This window comes from Neomonachus schauinslandi, chromosome X (genome assembly GCF_002201575.2).
Source record: "Neomonachus schauinslandi chromosome X, ASM220157v2, whole genome shotgun sequence".
Classification (NCBI taxonomy): Eukaryota; Metazoa; Chordata; class Mammalia; order Carnivora; family Phocidae; genus Neomonachus; species Neomonachus schauinslandi.
This window is the reverse complement of record NC_058419.1, coordinates 39,334,226-39,355,994: the sequence shown is the minus strand read 5'-3', so window position 1 is coordinate 39,355,994 and position 21,769 is coordinate 39,334,226. Positions and strand designations below refer to the sequence as shown.

Below are 21,769 nucleotides of genomic sequence, written 5' to 3'. Positions count from 1 at the left end.
CTGTCTCCCATTCTCTCTCTCAGATAAATAAATAAAAAATCTTTAAAAAAAAAAAACATAAGCTTTTCAAGGGTAGGTATGTTTTGCTAAATTCTTTGGGCTTACAATAGGGTAAGAGTATAGCGCTTGACTAGGTAAGCACCCAATGGATACTTAAGGAATGAAACTTTGACTCTACACGCCCTCTAAATGGTATAGTTGGACAGCCGTATGGGGTTGGTTTAAGGAGAAGAAAAGGACTTTGGTCATTTATTCATAAAAATATTTAAGAGTGCCTGATATGTGTTAGACATTATATTATATACCGGAGATATATGAAAACAAGACAGATGTGGCTTTCACCCTCATGGAACTTACATGACTCACAGAGTTGTTCCAAACGTACAGAAAAGTACTAAGCAGCAGTGTTCTATGTATGTAGATGTGCAGTTTCTATGAATCTATACACTTAGAAATTGTAATAAACACGGTGGAGAAAAAGGAAGAAGGCTATGAGGAGGATTAGTGACAGAGCTTAAATTAGATGCGTACTCAAGGATGATCAGCCTCCCTGAGTAATGTCAGTCAAGCTGAGCCTCAAGGTAGTAGTTAGCCATAGAAACAAATGGGAAAAAGAACATTCTAGACAACGGGAATAAACAATGTGCAGGTCCTGAGTTGGGAAATTACTTGGTACAGTGGAGGAAATGAAAGTATAGCTAGAATGTAGTAAAAGTGAGGGAAAAGGATGAGCTGAGTTGAGCCCGGAGAGAGCCAGACCACACAGAATCTTGCAGGCCATCCTGAGGATTGTGGGAAGCAAGTGAGGACTTTTAAGCAGTGAGACTGACTTGAGCACATCTGCATTTTATTTTACTTTTTTTATATTTTATTTTATTTTATTTTATTATGTTAGTCACCATACAGTACATCATTAGTTTTTGATGTAGTGTTCCATGGCACATCTGCATTTTAAAAAGATCATTCTAACTGCCCTGTAGAGAATGTACGAGAAGACAACAGTGGCTAAGGAAGACCACTAAGAGGCTGCTGCAGTAATTCAAGCTAGAGATGATGGTGGCCTGAAAAATGAGTGTAGACAAAGAGACAAGGACAGGTTAGAGAAATGTAATATGAGATAAAAATCAACAGGATTCGGTGAAGAACTGGTTTGGGGGTGTGGGAGACAGGAAGGAATCAAGGATGATAAGCAGGTTTCTCCTTGAGCAACTGGGTGGATGGTTGAACCATTCACTAAGATAAAGAACAATGGAGGAGGGCCAGGATGGGTTTTTGTGGGGATGGGGAAGGCCGGTGTCTTTTCTTGGGTCTGAGATACCTTCGAGACATCCAAGAAGAGCTATCAAGTAGACAATTCGATTGCAATAATCTCCTAACTGGTCTTCCTCCATCTGTTCTTGCCCCTCTATAGGAGCCACTCAACCTTTGAAAAGATACGTGGATAATGTCTGCCCTCTGCCCCCAATTCTCCAAAGGCTCCTCATTTTTCTCAGAGTAAAAGCTGAAATCCTTCCAATGGCCTACAAGACTGTGCATGATTTACACACTCTCTTTTTAGACCCTCTAACCTGATCTACAACTCTACCTCCCATTCACTTCATTCTACTCATGCTGGCCTCCTTGCCAAATTCCCACTGTGGGGGCCTTTGCACCGACTGGCTCTTCCTTCTGCTTGGGACACTTTTCCTCTAAGAGATCCACATGGCTAATTTCCTCATTTCCTTCAAGTGCTAGCTCACATCACACTTTCTCAATGAAGCCTATCCTGACCACCATTTTAAGATTGCTACTTTCTTTCCAGCACTTTCAACCTCCTTTACCTTACTTTCCTTTTTACCATAGCACCTATGACCTGGCATGCTATCCAAATAACTTATTATATGTACTGTCTGTTCTCTCCCTCAATGTAAATGAAATAAGAGCTGGTGTCGATCCTTTTTAATGATGAAACCAAAGTGCCTGGAACAGGGCCTGGTACAGAGCAGGCACTTGATAAATATTTGCTGAATGAATGAAAGCAAAAGTGGATCTGGAACTCAGAACAAAGTACTGGACTAGAGGTATAACTTTGGAAGTCATCAGCATAAATGAGATCACTAATGCCAGCCATGGAAATGCTTAAGATTGACTAGGATACAAAGAAAAGGGAAGGCTTAGGGCCAAGCCCTGGGGGATTACAACATTTAGAGGTCAGAGGAAACTAAGCCACTAAAGTAGAATAGGAAAGAACTTCCAGAGAGGAAAGAAGAGAATAGACAGCTTTGTTCAGTGCTGCTGAGGGGTCCAATAATCAGAGGCACGGGGCACCCGGCTGGCTCAGTCGGCAGGGCACGCAGACTCTTGACCTCGGGGTCATGAGTTCGAGCCCCACATCGGGAGTAGAGATTACATTAAAAAATTAAAGGAAATAAAATCTTAAAAAAATAAGAGGGACAAAAGTTACCGTTGGGCTTGGGAACAATTTATTCGGTGATAGTGCAGGCTTTTTATCTCTTACCTAGATCTTTGCAGTTGCTTGGCGATAACACCCTGCCCTCTGACTCTCCTTTTCCCCTTTATATCCATTATACCAAAACCAGATTAATACTCCTACAAACAAATTATTTAATATATACTGAGAAATGATGGGGAAAGAACAAAATAATTAAAATCAGAAGAATTACCAATGCATAACAGTATGTTCCTGGGTAAGCCAATTAGTTACCCAGCTTATCCATCTAGAAAATGGGGATAAGAATAATGCTCTGGTTCACAGGATTAGCATGAAGATCAAATTAAGTGCCGAATGCATCTAGGTCTTGCATCCATGCAATTTGACATTACTTTCATGGAATACGGTCAGATCGGTCTAGGCTGGCCTTCCTTTCTCAGCATTCCTGGGGATGTCTGAAATATAAACAGTTGGTTTTTTCCACCAAGTTGCACTAAGAGGCATAATTAACACAATATTACACAGCACACACAAATGTTAGGTGAGCATCAGGACCACGAGAATTCCCATGGAGTATTATCCTTTACAGCGCACGACTCCCACCATCCCCTTACCATGTACCGACTACCATGTTTCTCCCCTGTGGTGGCTTGCAAGACTGTGAGGAGGTGGTAATTTCTCTGCTAGCAGCTTCTGAGCCTACCTTGTTAGAACTGACCGGAAAGAGCTGACTGGTTCCTTCTAAGACCCCCAAATGGGGTTGAAGTTTGTTTCTTCCCCAGCTCCCCCTGTAGTACCCACCAAATCTTGGAAGCAGGCAGGAAATATTTATCTCCTTTCCATAGCCACTGGCAAAGTCACAGGGGGTGAGAGGGAGTGAGGGTCTAGACAGGGTGAGGTTATGGGCACTCAGGCTGAGATCAGACCCTCTCTGCTTCCATAGGTCACATAAAGATTGGTGGCACCCCTTAGCCTTGCCTGAGCAAGGCAAGCCTGTGTAAGACTTACAAGTTGCTGGAGGGGGCGGAGCAAGATGGCGGAGGAGTAGGAGACCTGGATTTCGTCTGGTCCCAGGAATTCAGCTGGATAGGGATCAAACCGTTCTGAACACCTACAAACTCAACAGGAGATCGAAGAAAAGAAGAGCAGCAACTCTCTCATCAGAAAAGCGACCACTTTCTGGAAGGTAGGACGTGCGGAGAAGTGAATCTGAGGCGATATTCGGGAGGATAGACGGCGGGGGAGGGGCCTCCGGCGGCCGCTTCTGGCAAGTGATAGAGCCGCGGAGCACAAAATCGGAACTTTTAGAAGTCTGCTCCGCTGAGGGACGTCACTCCGCTGGCTAAGTGGGGGTGGAACCCTCATGGGACAGGGTGGTCTCAGGACCCTCGGGGTCACAGAAAGACCGGGGCTGATTGAGGGCAGCAGAGCTCCCAGGTATTGGAGTGAGGAAGCTGGCTGCAGAGGCGGAGCCCAGGCGCGGGCTCTCAGCTCAGGGTTGCCATAAACTGTGATCCGCGGCACAGTTGGGCCACTGCTCCTCCAGCAGGGACCCAACAAGAGGCAGATCCGGGAGACTCCCCTTCCTCCCCCGGGAGGAGCGGCGCGGGAGCGCACCGCAGGGATCTGCTGAGTTTGGAGACTCCACACCGAGTCGGGTGCCAGAGATAGAAACGCTCGGTCACAGGGTGGGTGAGCACGGAGTGCGGCCGGAGACCGGGGAGACGGGAGTGACTGACGGCTTTTCTCTGGGGGCTCACTGAGGGGTGGGGCCCTGAGTTCTTGGCTCCTCTGGGGCGGAGACTGGGAGGCCGCCATTTTCACTCTTGGCCTCCAAAGCTGTACAGAAAGCTTGCAGGGAACAAAAGCTCGTGAGAGCAAACCCGAGCAGATTACTTAGCCCGGACCGGGCAAGGGCGGGGCAATTCCGCCTCCGGCAAAGACATTTGGGAACCACGGCAACAGGCCCCTCCCCAGAAGATCAGCGAGAACAGCCGGACAAGACCAAGTTTACCGATCAACGAGAACGGCAGAACTCCAGCGCTAGGGGAATACTGCACATAGAATCCATGGCTTTTTTACCGTGATTCTGTAGTCTTTCAAAGTTAATTTTTTTTAACTGTCTTTTTTTTTTTAATTTTTCTTTTTCCCTTTTTGAACCAACATCTTATCAATCCCTTTTTTAAAAAACATTTTTATTTTTCATTTTTAGAGTCATATTCTATCCCTTCATAGTAGTTACCCGTATTTTTGGTATATATATAAGTTGTTCTCTCCTTAAGATTTTGAGATAGTTTCTTCTAACAGATCAAAATATACCCTAAATCTATAGAGTATGGTTTTTTTCTACTCCCCTGCCTGATCACATTCTCTCCCTTTTTTTCCTTTTTTTTTAAAATCCTCTTCTTTCTTTTTTCAAACAACTTCTTATCAATTCCTTTTATAAAATTTTTTATAATTCCCATCTTTACAGTCATATTCCATCCCTTCATCATATCAACCCTTATTTTTGTACATATATAAGTTTTTCTTTCTTTAAAATTTTGGGAGGCACTTTCTTCTAACAGACCAAAATACACCCCAAATCTAGTGTGTGGCACTGATCTATATACCAGCCTGATCATATTTGATCACATTCTGTTTTTGTTTTGTTTTGTTTGTTTTTATCTTTATCTTTATCTTTTTCTTTTTCTTTTTTCTCTCTTTGCCTTCCTTTTTCCACTGCTTCAGGTCTTTTCTGATTTATTTAGAGTATATTTTCTGGGGAGTTGTTACCCTGCTAGCATTTTGTTCTCTCATTAATCTATTCTCCTCTGCACAAAATGACAAGACGGAAAAAATCAGCTCAACAAAAAGAACAAGAGGTAGTACTGACTGCCAGGGACCTACTCAATACGGACATTAGTACGATGTCAGATCTAGAGTTTAGAATCATCACTTTAAAGATACTAGCTGGGCTTGAAAAAAGCATGGAAGTTATTAGAGAAACGCTTTCTGCAGAAATAAAAGAACTAAAATCTAACCAAGTAGAAATCAAAAAGGCTATTAATGAGGTGCAATCAAATAGGGGGGCGCTAACTGCTAGGATAAATGAGGCAGAAGAGAGAATCAGTGATATAGAAGACCAAATGATGGAAAATAAAGAAGTTGAGAAAAAGAGAGATAAACAACTACTGGATCACGAGGGCAGAATTCGAGAGATAAGCGATACCATAAGACTAAACAACATTAGAATAATTGGGATCCCAGAAGAAGAAAGAGAGAGAGGGGCAGAAGTTATAATGGAGCAAATTATACCAGAGAACTTCCCTAATTTGGGGAAGGAAACAGGCATCAAAATCCAGGAAGCACAGAGAACCCCTCTCAAAATCAATAAAAATAGGTCAACACCCCAACATCTAATAGTAAAACTTACGAGTCTCAGAGACAAAGAGAAAATCCTGAAAGCAGCTTGGGAGAAGAGATATGTAACCTACAATGCTAGAAACATTAGATTGGCAACAGACCTATCCACAGAGACCTGGCAGGCCAGAAAGGACAGGCAGGATATATTCAGAGCACTAAATGAGAAAAATATGCAGCCAAGAATACTATATCCAGCTAGGCTGTCATTGAAAATTGAAGGAGAAATAAAAAGCTTCCAGGACAAACAAAAACTAAAGGAATTTGCAAACACGAAACCAGCCCTACAAGAAATCTTGAAAGGGGTCCTCTAAGCAAAGAGAGACCCTAAAAGCAACATAGACCAGAAAGGAACACAGACAATATACAGTAACAGTCACCTTATAGGCAATGCAATGGCACTAAATTCCTATCTTTCAATAGTTACCCTGAATGTAAATGGGCTAAATGCCCCAATCAAAAGACACAGGCTATCAGACTGGATTAAAAAACAAGACCCATCGATATGCTGTCTGCAAGAGACTCATTTTAGAACCAAAGCCACCCCCAGATTGAAAGTGAGGGGGTGGAAAACCATTTACCATGCTAATGGACACCAAAAGAAAGCTGGGGTGGCAATCCTTATATCAGACAAATTAGATTTTAAACCAAAGACTGTAATAAGAAATGAGGAAGGACACTCTATCCTACTTAAAGGGTCTATCCAACAAGAAGATCTAACAATTGTAAATATCTATGCCCCTAACATGGGAGCAGCCAATTATATAAGGCAATTAATAACAAAAGCAAAGAAACACATCGACAACAATACAATAATAGTGGGGGACTTTAACACCCCCCTCACTGAAATGGACAGATCGTCTAAGCAAAAGATCAACAAGGAAATAAAGACTTTAAATGACACACTGGACCAAATGGACTTCACAGACATATTCAGAACATTCCACCCCAAAGCAACGGAATACACATTCTTCTCTAGTGCCCATGGAACATTCTCCAGAATAGATCACATCCTAGGTCATAAATCAGGTCTCAACCGGTACCAAAAGATTGGGATCATTCCCTGCCTATTTTCAGACCACAATGCTTTGAAACTAGAACTCAATCACAAGAGGAAAGTCGGAAAGAACTAAAAAACATGGAGGTTAAAGAGCATCCTACTGAAGAATGAATGGATCAACCAGGAAATTAAAGAAGAATTAAAAAAAATTCATGGAAACCAATGAAAATGAAAACACAACTATTCAAAATCTTTGGGATGCAGCAAAGGCAGTCCTAAGAGGAAAGTATATAGCAATACAAGCCTTTCTCAAGAAACAAGAAAGGTCTCAAGTACACAACCTAACCCTACACCTAAAGGAGCTGGAGAAAGAACAGCACATAAAGCCTAAACCCAGCAGGAGAAGAGAAATAATAAAGATCAGAGCAGAAATCAATGAAATAGAAACTAAAAGAACAGTAGAACAGATCAACGAAACTAGGAGCTGGTTCTTTGAAAGAATTAACAAGATTGATAAACCCCTGGCCAGACTTATCAAAAAGAAAAGAGAAATGACCGAAATCAACAAAATCATGAATGAAAGAGGAGAGATCACAACCAACACCAAACAAATACAAACAATTATAAGAACATATTATGAGCAACTCTATGCCAGCAAATTAGATAACCTGGAAGAAATGGATGCACGCCTAGAGATGTATCAACTACCAAAACTGAACCAGGAAGAAATGGAAAACCTGAACAGACCTATAACCACTAAGGAAATTGAAGCAGTCATCAAAAATCTCCCAAAAAACAAAAGCCCAGGGCCAGATGGCTTCCCAGGGGAATTCTACCAAACATTTCAAGAAGAATTAATACCTATTCTTCTGAAACTGTTCCAAAAAATAGAAATGGTAGGAAAACTTCCAAACTCATTTTATGAGGCCAGCATTACCTTGATCCCAAAACCAGACAAAGACCCCATCAAAAAGGAGAATTACAGACCAATATCCCTGATGAACATGGATGCAAAATTTCTCACCAAAATACTAGCCAAAAGGATCCAACAGTACATTAAAAGGATTATTCACCATGACCAAGTGGGATTTATCCCTGGGCTGCAAGGTTGGTTCAACATCCGCAAATCAATCAACGTGATACAATACATTAACAAAAGAAAGAACAAGAATCATATGATCCTCTCAATAGATGCAGAAAAAGCATTTGACAAAGTACAGCATCCTTTCTTGATCAAAACTCTTCAGAGTATAGGGATAGAGGGTACATACCTCAATATCATAAAAGCCATCTATGAAAAACCTACAGCGAATATCATTCTCAATGTGGAAAAACTGAGCGCTTTCCCCCTAAGGTCAGGAACGTGGCAGGGATGTCCACTATCACCACTGCTATTCAACATAGTATTAGAAGTCCTAGCCACAGCAATCAGACAACAAAAAGAAATAAAAGGCATCCAAATCGGCAAGGAAGAAGTCAAACTCTCACTCTTTGCAGATGATATGATACTTTATGTGGAAAACCCCAAAGACTCCACCCCAAAACTGCTAGAACTCATACAGGAATTCAGTAAAGTGGCAGGATATAAAATCAATGCACAGAAGTCAGTGGCATTCCTATACACCAACAACAAGACAGAAGAAAGAGAAATTAAGGAGTCGATCCCATTTAAAATTGCACCCAAAACCATAAGATACCTAGGAATAAATCTAACCAAAGAGGCAAAGGATCTGTACTCAGAAAACTATAAAATACTCATGAAAGAAATTGAGGAAGACACAAAGAAATGGAAAAATGTTCCATGCTCATGGATTGGAAGAACAAATATTGTGAAGATGTCAATGCTACCTAGAGCAATCTACACATTCAATGCAATCCCCATCAAAATACCATCCACTTTTTTCAAAGAAATGGAACAAATAATCCTAAAATTTGTATGGAACCAGAAAAGACCCCGCATAGCCAGAGGAATGTTGAAAAAGAAAAGCAAAGCTGGCGGCATCACAATTCCGGACTTCCAGCTCTATTACAAAGCTGTCATCATCAAGACAGTATAGTACTGGCACAAAAACAGGCACATAGATCAATGGAACAGAATAGAGAGCCCAGAAATGGACCCTCAACTCTATGGTCAACTCATCTTTGACAAAGCAGGAAAGAATGTCCAATGGAAAAAAGACAGTCTCTTCAACAAATGGTGTTGGGAAAATTGGACAGCCACATGCAGAAGAATGAAACTGGACCATTTCCTTATACCACACACAAAAATAGACTCCAAATGGTTGAAAGACCTCAATGTGAGACAGGAGTCCATCAAAATCCTAAAGGAGAACACAGGCAGCAACCTCTTCGACCTCAGCGAAGCAACTTCTTCCTAGAAACATCGCCAAAGGCAAGGGAAGCAAGGGCAAAAATGAGCTATTGGGACTTCATCAACATAAAAAGCTTTTGCAAAGCAAAGGAAACAGTCAACAAAACCAAAAGACGACCGACAGAATGCGAGAAGATACTTGCAAATGACATATCAGATAAAGGGCTAGTATCCAAAATCTATAAAGAACTCATCAAACTCAACACCCAAAGAACAAAGAATCCAATCAAGAAATGGGCAGAAGACATGAACAGACATTTTTCCAAAGAAGACATCCAAATGGCCAACAGACACATGAAAAAGTGCTCAATATCGCTCGGCATCAGGGAAATCCAAATCAAACCCTCAATGAGATATCACCTCACACCAGTCAGAATGGCTAAAATTAACAAGTCAGGAAACGACAGATGTTGGCACGGATGCGGAGAAAGGGGAACCCTCCTACACTGTTGGTGGGAATGCAAGCTGGTGCAGCCACTCTGGAAAACAGTATGGAGGTTCCTCAAAAAGTTGAAAATAGAGCTACCATATGATCCAGCAATTGCACTACTGGGTATTTACCCCAAAGATACAAAAGCAGGGATCCAAAAGGGTATGTGCACCCTGATGTTTATAGCAGCAATGTCCACAATAGCCAAACTGTGGAAAGAGCCAAGATGTCCATCGACAGATGAATGGATAAAGAAGAAGTGGTATATATATACAATGGAATATTATGCAGCCATCAAAAGGAATGAGATCTTGCCATTTGCAACAATGTGGATGGAACTGGAGGGTATTATGCTGAGCGAAATAAGTCAAACAGAGAAAGACATGTATCATATGACCTCACTGATATGAGGAATTCTTAATCGCAGGAAACAAACTGAGGGTTGCTGGAGTGGGGGGTGGGGTGGGAGGGATGGGGTGACTGGGTGATAGACATTGGGGAGGGTATGTGCTATGGTGAGCGCTGTGAATTGTGCAAGACTGTTGAATCTCAGATCTGTACCTCTGAAACAAATAATGCAATATATGTTAAGGAAAAAAAAAAAAAAGATGGTAGCAGGAGGGGAAGAATGAAGGGGGGGAAATCGGAGGGGTAGACGAACCATGAGAGACGGTGGACTCTGAAAAACAAACTGAGGGTTCTAGAGGGGAGGGGGGTGGGAGGATGGGTTAGCCTGGTGGTGGGTATTGAGGAGGGCACATTCTGCATGGAGCACTGGGTGTTATGCACAAACAATGAATCATGGAACACTACATCTGAAACTAATGATGTAATGTATGGGGATTAACATAACAATAAAAAAATTTAAAAAAAAAAAAGACTTACAAGTTGCTAACCCTTACTGGTTTCCCCAGAAGGAGAGAAGCTCATTCTGTTTCCCTGGCACTTGTCCTTTTTCTCCCTCCCCTCATTTAGAGGCTCACAGCCTCTTCTGGGGAGGACCTTTTGCCAACTTCTGCCATCTCCTAGAAATCTTGGCCTTGGGTGTTCCATTCATGTTAACACACGTGATAACACTTTGGTAAGTATAAAGTCAAATTTCAAGGCACTATTACTGGCTGCTTATTAGGTGCACGGCACTGTACTAGTGCTGTCTTAGATGGCCGAGATTCACTTACCCCCGAGAAGTTACACATATTCGTCCAACATTTATTCATTTAACACCTACTGCATATCGAGCATTGTCCTAGGCCTGAGGGATATTGTCAATGAACAAAGTAGACCCAGATCCCTGCCCTCATGGAGTTTACATTCAGTTGAGAATATGATTAGCTATAATACACATACGAGAATACGAAATGATACACGTTAATAACACACGTAATTAAGTAACGTGCAAAGACAAGCCTGTGTGTTTAGAGTTCGCGGTAACTGGAGAAACAGCAGTGCAGTGCAAGGGGGCCAGCACAAGTTTAGGGATGGCCCGGGTCCAAGTTCCCCTTACGCTACTTGATTACCTGCTGTGCCTTGGATAAGTGATTTAACTTTGCTGAGTCTAATCTTTAAATTGAGGATAAATGATACATATCATAGAGGGTTTTGGTGAGAAGGTGTGATGAATCATGCAGAGGCGGGCCTAGAACATTTAATTCTTTTCTCATTCTAAGCAACTCTACCCATATCTCTTGCCCTGAGGATCTTCAGATTTTTTAACTAAAGGTCTAAAAAAAGCAAAATATTTAATATCTCTGAATCTCAGTTTCTTTTTTTTATAAACTGGGAATTAGAATAATTAGGCCCTAGGGTTATTTGAGAGTTAAATGAAATACATAAAAAGCCCGTAGCATAGTGCCTAGCACATAGTGCCTGGCCCATAGCAAGTGATCAATAAACGCTCATTGGCTTCTTTTCCTCCTCTTTCTGCCTTGTCCAGGTCACCTGCATAGACTCATATCCAGTGTCCAAAGGTGACTTACAAAACTCAACTGTCAGGTATTTGTTGATAAAATCTATTTGGCAGGGATAATGTAAGGATTAAAGGAAGCAACTCATGTGCCTGGCCCAGTATCCACACATAAGAAAGCTCATATTCTCTGTCCCCAAGAAATCTGCCTGTAAAACATATCCAAGCCCAGGACCCCACAGTGGGTGATTGAGAAGCATCGGTTATACCCCTCCAAAAACCACAAGAGACTCTTTTCTGGGGAAGCAAAAGAACAGAGTAGAAGAAGCAAAATAAAGGGAGAAGCTGGGAACTATGAGAAATAGTTGAGAACATAGTTAAGAACATCTAGCTTTTAAAATATATGGCTGTTAATTTTTGTAGTTGTGGTAATACTACTGTAGTTATATAAAAGGGCTAACAGTTGTGTACTGAAATATTTACAGATGAAAAAATTTTAAGTTATTGGATATTTTGGTCTAAATTGCACTATACTTTTAAATTGAAGAATATGAATACTTCAGCAGTAATCTGGTTTTCTGGCAAAGCATATATGGCCCAAAGATACATTGTAAGTACATATGCTTATTTACAATTATATTCGAACCGAAGTAATTCTCTAATTCCTACCCTATTCCAGTTCAAACATGCAGAATTAACCTCAATTCAGCAAGGTTTATTGAGCACCTGTGTATGTGCAAAGTGGGGGCTGACCACATACCCATCGAACATAAGGTAGACTAAATTCAATTTAACAAATATCTGCTATGTGGAAGCCACCAAAATGTGGCTCCCATCTTCATGCCATATTAACCAGGGGGACAGCAGTGTGGCAAGATTTGGGACATACAGAAAACAATCTAGGGTGGCAAAAAATTGGTCTAAGTTCTCAAGGTTCATTTTTGGTTGGATGGGATGTCTAATTACACACTGAAAGTCACTGTTTTTCAAACAGCCCCTTTCTTTCAAGAATAAACAACAACAACAACAAACAACAAACATTACCTAACGAGAATAAGCATTCTTAGCCCTAGTGGCCAATAGGTTTGGGATCAGAGATGAACTGGATTTGGAGATTGGAAGGGACCTTAAATTTGAGATTTGATTTCACAGATTAACTTTTATTTGAAAGAGAGAACACAGCATTCCTTATCCATACCCTCAATAAATGTTCAGAGTGACTGGACACCAGAAGTGACTGAGGCACCAAAGAGATTGCAGCAAAACGTTGGTTTTATCCTTCCATTCCAAATTAGGATGAAATGAACATAATTTACCAGTTATTTTTGGCTGCAAAGGCAAAAAGCCAAAAAAGGCGCGGGGCGGGGGGGCGGAGAGTGGGAGGGAGGACTAGGGAGAGTTAAGTTGCCTGCTGTTTAACCGGATCTAGCCATTAACCAAAGGTGGCCCTATCAGCACAGAAGAGCAGGAACAGTGAAATTGATTAGACAACCTTAACTGCCTCTTATCAAGTGGTAGGGATAAAACGAAATAGCTTGATTTTTTTTTCTTTTTCATGAATGTTCTGTCTGTAAAGATCCACTTTACCAATTGTTCTAGTAAGTACTGTATGCATTTTTATCCCACTCCAAGAATAAAATCAACTCCATTCCAAAAAGTAATGCTTCTTGAAGGCTCAGATCTGCATGAAAAGTTCCAAGGCGGGACTCTGGGTCTCCAGTCAGCCCCTCGAAACACCCAAAACATGAGTTTCCACTTAGAATCGACTTAGAGGCGCCATCGACTCTGCCTTTCACTTCAAGGGAGCAGACTAAAGATGTCAAAACCCTTCGTTTGGTAGAACAGTGATCCCAGCCAAAGAACAAAGCAGCGCAGGACCTCTCTCCTGGCCACCAAGAATAAACAAGAAAAAGGGAACAGCTTTACAAACAAAACAAACCCAACCATCCTCCCCTTCTGCTTTCTTCATCCTACTTGGCAAAAATCTCAGAGTTTGGGGGAAGATTTTGGAATATAAAAGATCTGTGCTTAAGATAAAACTTGAATTTTGCTGAGGCTCAGCACTAAGGCCCTTCCGGAAGGCATTTTTTTTTTTAACATTTCAAAAAGATAGTTTTAACTTTTCTTCAGCAACTGAAGTCACACGTTAAAAACCATATTATCAAAAAAAAAAAAAACCCACCCATATTATCGATAATTCATTTCCATTGAATGTTTATGAGGAAAGAAGGCTTTAAATTATACAGTATTGTGTGATCAGCCATCATTTGTTTCTGATCCAAGATCCTTTGATTTCATATTGATAAAGTTATCTGAAACTAGGCTTTTTGGGGTTCAGAGAGTTGCTTCATAAATCATGTCCCTGTGTGCAAACCATATCCCTTTCCCCCCAGCAAGGGCAATGAGATTTTTACAGGAAGGAATCCAGTATTTGAGTGGTTATGATTTATACTTCCATTTTACATCGAAATTAACTGTAAACGGAGCTTGTTACCCAGATGAATACTAACCATGAAGGGTGAGTGGGGAAATGATTGTGCCTATGTTACTAATAGGCCCCACCCCGGATTAAGTGTCTACACTAAGGTGGAATACATCACAGACATATAGGGTGGGGACCTGTTCCTAACTGCTGCCCTCCCAAGGTAGGTTTTTGTTGCCTGGATTTGAGCCCTCCAAGCAAACAAAAGTTGTCCTACTTGTTTCTAATCCATACTTAACTAAAACCTCAAGTACTAGGTTCCCTCTCCTCTATCCCCCATCCCATAAGACTTCATTAACCAAACAAATCTCTTTTCAGGTGAGTTTTAGTATGTAATAATGAAGGGTGGATTTCACCACTTATCATCCACAAATGGGCCAAAATTACCAAAACAGTTGAAAAGTCAGCATAATTACAGTTTATCTAAATAAAACACATGTAGTCATCTTCTGGAACCGACAGAAGGGTATGAGTTATAGCACCATCTGGAATTGTGGACAAGGCAGATACATGTTGAAGCCTAAATTAATAAAAGCTGAGCAATAGCTAACAGCCCAAGCATAAGAGCTCGGCATTAATGAGATTAACTCTTAGACTACCGTCATACGTTTACTCAACTTAATTATGAGGCCAGGTGTGAGCTTTTTATCTCCCCCCTCATGCAAATTGGATACATTAAATGGAGAGGAGTTACAGTATGGCCAGAGGTGACATCTGGTAACTACAGGTGGGGCGAATGCAAATTTTGTGGATTGGTGATTATTGCCCTGGGTCAAGAGATTTGGGAAAAATCCATGATCGAGGGCTGTAGAGAGGTGGTGGAGGCACGCGGCTGCTTTCGATAGCATGATGTTAATTTTCATCATCTTCATCACAGATGTGTAGCATCTGCCGAAAATCAAGTGGTTCTCAACTTTCGATGTGCATTAGAATCACTTGGAGAGTTTCGGAAAACCCCAGGACCAGGCCCCACCACAGAGGAACTTAGGAGGTAGGGCCCAGGTGTCAGCATTTTTTTTTTAAAGCTCCTCGAGCTCCTCGGGTCATTCCGATGCGCAGCTAAGTTTGAGAACCACAGGTCTAAATGTGATTCACAAGGATTCAAAGCCACACGGGGGTGGGGCGCGGGGGGGGGGCGCGGGGAGGGGGAACCAGCGACACATACTCCATGGCCTCGACATTGAACTCCCCGCTTTGGGATAGGGCTTGAAGACAGTGCCTACCCCCTCGTAGAAAAGAGCCAACCTTGAGCGGGCATTTACTTTGTGGCAGGCAACTGTGTGTGGAGCACTTCACGCACTCGGTCTCATTTAATCCTCATGACATCCCTATGAGGGATATGTTATTTTTTTTAAGGATTTTATTCATTTATGTGAGAGCGCACAAGCAGGGGGAGCGGGAGAGGGAGAAGCAGGCTCCCCGCTGAGCAAGGAACCTGATGCGGGGCTCGATCCCAGAACCCTGAGATCATGATCCCAGCCAAAGGCAGGCGCTTAACCAACTGAGCCACCCAGGTGCCCCAGGACATGTTATTTTTATTGCCTTTTTACTGAGGAGGAAAGTAAGACACAGACAGGTGAAGTCGCTTTCCTAAGGCCACACAGCTACTCCTAACAGCTCTGAAACTAAAACCCTGATTGATCTTTCACGAGGTGCCCACAGGCCTGGGTTCTCTTTTGTCAGCTTTTCGCTGCTCAAAACGTCTCTTCTCTCAGGAGGGAGGCTGGCAGTCCACCCTCACCAATCATGATGCACGATGACAAAAACGTCGGCCTACAGCCACCCAAAAGCGCCCATTTGTATTTACGCCATTTACCACCACTTAGAGCAGCTCCTAATTAAGAGTTACATTTCCCAAAGCACTTCCTGGTTATCCACCTTTCACCTTGGGCCTCTAAGGAGGCAGTCACACTCAGGAAACGCGGCAGGAGAGGATCTGTCAAGAAAATCCACATTTGAGACGCCGAGCCCAAGGAGCCCGAGGAGCCCGAGGAGCCCAAGGCGAAGACCGCAGAGACGTCAAGCTGCTTTACCTTACCTTCTGGCCACTCCCGTTGGTGGCCCTTCCCCGACTTAATAATGAGCATCCATTTCAGCAAGAAACAGGCACCTCCCAAAGTCAGGGATCTAGCCTTGTGATCCCGGCGGTTAAATTTTTCCAGGGTATTGTTTCGCTAAAATCCAGACCCAGTGGAGGGAATGAAGGAATTCCGTTTCTAACAGCGCCCCACGGGGCTGGACATGTGTGAAGGATGGATGGCCCCAGGACACCAGATCAGACTGTTGTACAGCGAACTGCCCTGAGGCAACCCCGAGCAGGGAGGGCAGGAGAAAACCCATTAAAGCGGCTCGGAGGCCCCACTTCAAACAATGGGGCCGAGCCGCAGGCAGCAGGAAGCAAGCAACAGGCAGGCCAGGCTGGCTACAGCAATAAGGGCGTGCAGGAGGGGGCTGTTTTCTGAGCTCTGGGATGACCTCAGGCCTCCGAGGCAGAGTCCCAATCAAGCGCCATATCCGCACAGCTGCAGTTGTGACTCAAAAACAGTCTTTGTGCGAACCGTGGGCTACGGACTGGAAAGGGCCGAGACTGTCACCCTGGTCTTTTTAGCCCCATCTGTCCTCACAGATAACAATCCCCATTAGTAGTAATGTCTTCAAATGCGTGTAGAACATCAGCATAAATATAGCCAACACACCATTTCCGTGAATACAAAGGTGTCAGGACCTGTACGAGGAGGATAATAATCTGAAATCTTTTCATTTGTAAATGGATTTCCTTTACAGTAGAGCCATTTAAAAAAAATGGTTTTTTGTTTTATCTGCATATAAGAAGAGAAAAATATTAGAAGTATCCACGCTAAAATGTTAACGTCTATCTCTGGATCCCAGAGTAACGGATAATTTCTTTCTTTCTTTTTTTTTTAACCTGTTTTCTTTTGTTTGCTTGTATTTTCTAAATTTCCTAAAAGAAACGTGTATTCCTGAGGTTATTTTATAAGTTTTTTAAAAAAGGTCTTTGGTTGTTGTAGAGTTGTTTTCAATAAAAACAAACAACTTTTTATGAGTGTTTTATCTGTCCTTAATCTCAAAGATACTGCTTGAGAAAAGAGATTTGCATTTCTAAAGATAGAGCATGACACAATATACCCATGTACCCTTTGGGAAAATAAAGATTCTATAAATAAGTCACAAGAGGCCCTTGGCAGGGGCTCAATATCAGTAAGAGAGCCAGTCCTAAACTCTAAAAGAAGAATTGGCCAGGTTACCAATTCTACTGAATTTTCAGAATCCTGGCATATGTAAGAAACACTCTTTTTTCTTCCTTGACTGTTGGAATCTTACCTTGGAACAACACTCAGGGTTTGGTTTGTCATGCTCTACAAAGATGGAGGCAGAGGTATGCCAGGGCCAGCTCACATCAGTTTAAGGCTTTGGATTATGTGTGTCTCTTCTCCAACTCTGCATTCGGTGACATCACATTGATAGCTTGAAATCAGCCTTGGTGGGAAGATTTATACTGTGGAAATTGGCAAATGATACAAATCAGAGCTTTCCCCTCCTCCCACAGGGAGCTGGCTGTTAAACATGGGAATATCTAACTTCCCCTCCTAATTCAGCTGAGCCATTGTTTGTCCAATGCTTGAGTTGGGGAGTGAAACGTTTATTTGTACCAAAGCAAAACCACATTGCTGTAAAAACTGCAGGGGTTGGATTCAACCCAAGTTTAGCTCTTGGCTCTACTATTTAATCAGCAGGGGCCTCTTGCCACCCCTGGACCCCGGACTGTGGGCCTGAGTTCCTTCATCTCTACGAATGGGAGGGCTAGACAATGATGTTTAAGGTCCTTTACAGACAGTGACCACTTATGATTCTGAGCTGAAGAGGCAGCGGTTAGAGGTTCAGACTTCGGAGAGAAGACAGCCCTTGGTTTAAATCTTGGCTCAGGTAACTCAGGTGAGGTACCCTAACTTCTCTGTGCCTCCATTTTCTCATCTGGAAGATAATGATTATAATCATAATACCCTTCATTATACAGCAGTTGCTAGGTTTAGATGAGATCATTCTCAGCAATCATAGTAGTAGGCACCAATAAATGCTAACTCTCATCATTGAACCTGTTCTTGCTTGTTCCTGACACGAAAATACCTCAAAACTATAGAGAAAACTTGATTTGCTATGATTATCTTTGAGATGTTGCCCAGGCTCTGTTAGATATTTATAACCTCTCACAGATTAATCATCACTGGAAATCACGGTAGAGAATCACTTGAAACATAAATAGAGATAATAAAAGGGGGCTTGGGGGCCTAATGTTCATTGTCCCCTATGTGAGGTTTTTTATATACCCTTTATCTTGTCTAATGCTCATACTTCCTGTGGGAGCCAGGTGTCCTTCTGTTTATTTTGGGTTTTGTCCTTTTTACAGATGTGGACACCGAAGTTCTGAGATGTTAGGTAATTTGCTCAAGGATCTACAGCTAATAACTGGCAGAGCCAGAAATCCTCTTCAAAAGAGATGAGCCCACGTATCACCTGAAGGTATTGGAAGACTATATTTTTTTTTCAGAAACACAAACATCGAAACAATTCTGTTGATTACAAGGTACAGGGGTAGATAAAAAAAGGAACTCTGGAACAAAAATGCCATCACAGATCTAAAAAATAAAATCTGCAATAGGTATGGAGTGGTGGAGCAGTGGTGGCTAAATCCAATAATTTTATAAAATTCGCCTAAATTGAGAATAATATTTTGGAAATTTTACACAGTTTCATCTTTCTGAAATATTTTGGGATGGGACTGTTCCTATACAGTCTTGTAGGGCAGTGGTTCTCAAAATCTGGTCCTGAAACGAGCAAAATCAGCATCACCTAGGAACTTGTGCGAATACAAATTTTCAGGCCCCACACGCCAAACCTACTAAGTTGGAACCCCCCTCCTAAGAGCAACCCCCTCCTTCTCCAAAGGCTTCCAGGTGCTTCTGAGGCGTGCTACAGTTTGAGAACCAGAGTTGTTTGGATAGGTGGAAAAAATGGGGGAAAAATGAATTCGATTCAGGCCTCTAAAGAAACCTTTACATATAAATATGTTGCCCTGAATGGCTGTAGGTGGTGACGCTCTAAGTGAATATTGAAAGTGGTACCGCTTTAAGAAAGATTTAAATCATTCATCTTTCTATAAATAACAACTCAATCTTGCAGAACAGGGAGTTTCATGTCTTTTTGCCACACATCCTAACTCTCCCACAAAGCACCTATAATTGAGTTTTCTGAAAGAGTGGTTACTGAAAAATAAATGATGTTCAAAGGACCTTGGTGCTTAGTGTTGACTTTGTTTCTGGTTTGGGGGCAGGTGACTGTCAAAATCTACCCCTTTCCTTCTCAAGAGCCAGAACCCAAGGTTTTAGCCAGCAATGTGCAGGGGAAGTTTTGCTTACACTGCAGAGCCTTGGCAAGGACAGTCAATCCCTCAGAAATGGCATCTGCTCTGGCACTTAATTCTGTTTTATCCACAGTGAATTCTGCTGGAGCCAAGGTTAGCCTCAGGGGTTCCAATCGGCTCTCAGGTACACATCTAAACACCCTGTCTTTGTTTCATTGCAAGTTACATGACTGTCATCCCCAAGAGAACTGTGCCCTATTGACAAGTTGCTTTTCATTACTAAAATGAAATCACATGAATTTGTATTCTGGAAGGATATAATAGCCACTGTTATCAATGTTAACAGTGGCTATTTTGGCGGGGGGGTGTGGTCTTTTCTTCTTTATGTTTATCTGCAGTTTTTTTTAATTTAAAAATAAATGACTGTGGGCGCCTAGGTGGCTCAGTTGGTTAAGCGACTGCCTTCAGCTCAGATCATGATCCCGGAGTCCCAAGATCGAGGCCCACATCGGCTCCTTGCTCAGCAGGGAGTCTGCTGCTCCCTCTGACCCTACCCCCTCTGTGCTCTCGCTCTCTCTCTCTCAAATAAATAAAATAAAATCTTTAAAAAATAAATAAATAAATAAATAAATGACTGCAATGAGTCTGATTTGATTTTTAAAATTTAAATTTTCAACATAAAAAAGAAGCAGTCTTTTTAAAAAGTCAGTGACTGTGTGTGAGTGTGAATGAGTGTGTGTGTGTGTGTTTATGTGTGTTGGAAGGGTGGCTAGGAAGACTTCTCACAACCACCCCTCGAGCAAATAGAACCTGTGGTTATGATATACTTTTAAAGCACCTGGTGGCCCCTGTGGCAGATCCCAGATGGTAATACTCTTAAAAGACTGTACCTTGATCTTAAAGTGAGGTGTTTTCAGGATGCAAAAGGATGCTTTGCTTGTCGAGGGGCAGAAAGAAGGGGAGAAAAACAAGAACAACAAAATAAAGTTATTTCCAACCAGGAAAAATAGTGATGTTATGTGCACAGAAAAACCACTGAAGCTGTATTTTTTTCAGGCAGCAAAAAAAACCAAAACAAAACACAACATATCGGCTACACGCGCACGCGCGCGCGCGCACACACACACACACACACAGAGGCAAGATAGTGAAACAATCTATATATTCACCGTACAAGGCTTGTAATCAGAGATCATTTCTGCCAGAGAGCATACTGGCAGATAAAATATCCTCTGCAAATTGCCTGGATAATTGCCATGCTATTATAAGACCTCTTCTTCCCCCATCAATGTGGCAAGGTACATTAGAATCTTGGTCAGAACGCTCTAGCCTACAGTCCGTGCTTTGGAGTTAGGTAAACACAGGCATCAGGAAGAGTTTTTGTGAGGCTGTTATGAAGTGTGTGTGTGTGTGTGTCTTCGTGCACATGCACACTCATGAACGCATGCTCCTCACTTGGCTGTTGCCTCAGTTTCCCTTCCTCTATCTCCAGCTAGAAAAGAAGGGACACACCTGACCCCTAAGAAGCAAATGCTGAACATGTGTTTAATGTGAATACAACCCAACATTTTACTCCGGGAGGTGCGAACAGTAAAGCCCTCTCCTCAAAAGTGGGCTTTTGCTTGGCCAGGAAGCAAGGAGTCAATGTGCTTTGTATACATACTCCACAGAATCCTTGTAACAAACCTTTGAGGAAGATATTCATCGCTTAATGGGCAAAACACTGTACCCTGGGAGGAATTAACCACAGACGGGGCTCATGCAGAGAGCACTTGGTATGCGTCTGGCACTGGGCTATGTGCTTTCTATGCATTATCTCATTGAATCCTCACCAAAGCAGAGTTGACAATATTGTAATATCCAGTGGTGTGCCAGGTAGTCCTTGGAAAAGCCACAGCATAAGCCTAGGACACATCTTTGGGGCATCAACTTCAACTTAAAACATTAAGTACTCAAAAAACACAATTATATTATGGAGGAGGCTACAAAATGGGTCTTGATTTTTAAGACAAAGCAGGGGAGTCAAATTTCAAGGTCCCTGAGGGGTCTGTGCTTACATCCTCTGTCACTGGCCTTACGTTATGCCATACTGCTTCTAAACAAGGCAATTCTTGCCTACCCTCTTATGAGATTTTCTAGAACTTGGGGTTCCTTTTGAGAATGTCTTAATTAAGAGATTACATATCGATTTTCTTTACTCTTACCAATCCCTTTCTTCTGGATCCCAGTCCCTTTGGCATCACCACTGGTTGAAGAGGTGATGGTAAAGGAACCAAGTTTTCTGACAGGGTGGCTGAGCTACACAGGGTAATGGGGGCAAGAAATAAGAAAGCCCAGACAAGGCTACAGTCCTCAGTGTTTCTAGGTCCC

The 21,769-nt window shown here is 42.2% G+C and overlaps 1 protein-coding gene across 1 annotated transcript in view; it reads right to left on the bottom strand.

Moving 5' to 3' along the window:
- Window positions 1-21,769, bottom strand: part of COL4A6 (collagen type IV alpha 6 chain) — a 274,048-nt gene that overhangs the window by 172,187 nt on the left and 80,092 nt on the right. The gene's annotated exons all lie outside the window — the stretch shown is intronic.